Below are 1,904 nucleotides of genomic sequence, written 5' to 3'. Positions count from 1 at the left end.
CCCCACAACCACAGCTCTGTGTTACTGACAAAAGTTCTAGAATTAAGAGCATTTTTACAGTGTGTCTTAAACTGTAGTGTAAGATCTATTTTGCTGAAGTGTTTCTTAAATTCAACTGCTAGTTTATTTGGGTCCTGAAAAAAGTGAACACCTCTCCCTGCACCTTCACAGCAGACCCATGCAGGCATGAGTAATTCATACAGTGCAAACCAGCAATTGAGTAAGATCTTTCCAATTTATCCTGTCCCTGTTTCAGACATAGCAAGCACATTTTCTTATTATTATCCTCACTGGTGGGTGGTTTAACCCACTTATGCCCAACCTGACTCATAAAATTTTAGGGAGAATAGCTGGGTTCCTAACCATCAAAAAAGTGGGAGGGAGCAGATGCTGTTTTTAACTGGGACCACCATTTCATCATCCAGTTTCAAGCACATGCAGCCCTCCTGTAGCAGTGAAATGAGGTCACGGGCAAGTTTTGGCTTGGAACAGGAACAAGCAGTTGCAAACCAGGGAAAGGAGGGTGGATGAAACAAGTGGGGGGGGGGTGCAGAAGAAGGTTGAAACCTCCATCTTAGATGCTGAACAGGCTCAAAGTGAAATTAGCTGTTAAAATGAAAAGCAAATAAATAGGATGCTGCGCACTTAAACCATGGGACAGATGAGTGTAGTAAAGCTAATGGAAGTGTTAAGTCTTTTTAAAATGCCTTTGGATTCTTCATAGGGAGCATAAGATTTATGCTGTACAAGTTAAGAATTAACTCTAAATCACTCCTTAAAAGAGAGGTGAAGAGAGAAGTACAATAAAAATCAAAGGATGTGGTGAAGGTCAAGTGTGAGAAAAACTGCAGAAGTAATGAATTTTTCACATTCAAGGCTAGAACTAACCACAGAGCACAAGATCAGACTGGGTCAGCTAATCACAGGGTCAACAAAACCATATTTGTATTCATGCCACATTTGTATTCGTCTTTATACTAGAGTTTAGAGACCACCTTTGCCTCAAGACAAAGAGAGCTTTTGGTGCTGATCTTGTGCAAGGTTAGGTTTTTGACCTATAAGTGCTTTTTCATCATGTAAAATCTAAAGCTTGTTGCACAGCTGACCACTTGGTCATGTCCTTTGACACAGGTGCTTCTTAGGACTTACTCATTTTCAGTATTAAGATTATTTTGTTATGCTTAATAACTATTTGTTTTTCTTTAAAGTAATACTTGTGATGCTTTTATATACAGATAGATAGATACATATATATATTTGTGGTCTTTATTTCATGGTGAACATTTTCCATAAAGCTCTTTTAAAACCTTTTTGGAGGTCACTGCAGCAAATACTTCAAACTCCACAGCTCTCCAACAGATTCAGGTGGGGAGAAAGGAAGGGCCAATATTATTAGTGTTTATGCAACAAACCCATACCTTGACTCTACAAAAACAAACATTTAGAAAGGTATGCTTGATGTAACTAGGAAGTATTTTTTTCCTTACCCAAACTAGCCCTGTCTTCTGAAGCTCACGCTGGGGCAGCAGCGATCATTACAGGCCATTTTCTTGCAAGTCTTCTCATACTTCACAGGAGGAACAGCAGTTTTCTGGAATAAGAAACTTTAACTCACTTCATTTGGTTCCTCTTGAATTTGTGAACACAAAAATACAAAAACTTTTGAAGAGCTAGCAGCCAGAGGCCGTAAGGACAAGAATTAGCTAAAATACATAGCCTACTTCAAAATTGGCAATAAACTTCCTAAGTCTCAGCTGGCCATATCTCCTGCCTTTCTAGCAAAAGTTATATTTATTTACAGGGTTTCTTTTTACCTTGGACTCCATATTTCTTTCCAAAACAGAAAAACAACGAAAAACTCCAGAAGAGAAGCAAAATAACCAAGAGCTACATTTCACAGGAGG

This window comes from Mesitornis unicolor, unplaced genomic scaffold (assembly GCF_000695765.1).
Source record: "Mesitornis unicolor isolate BGI_N332 unplaced genomic scaffold, ASM69576v1 scaffold7969, whole genome shotgun sequence".
Taxonomy (NCBI): Eukaryota; Metazoa; Chordata; class Aves; order Mesitornithiformes; family Mesitornithidae; genus Mesitornis; species Mesitornis unicolor.
This window is presented reverse-complemented; position numbering follows the sequence as displayed.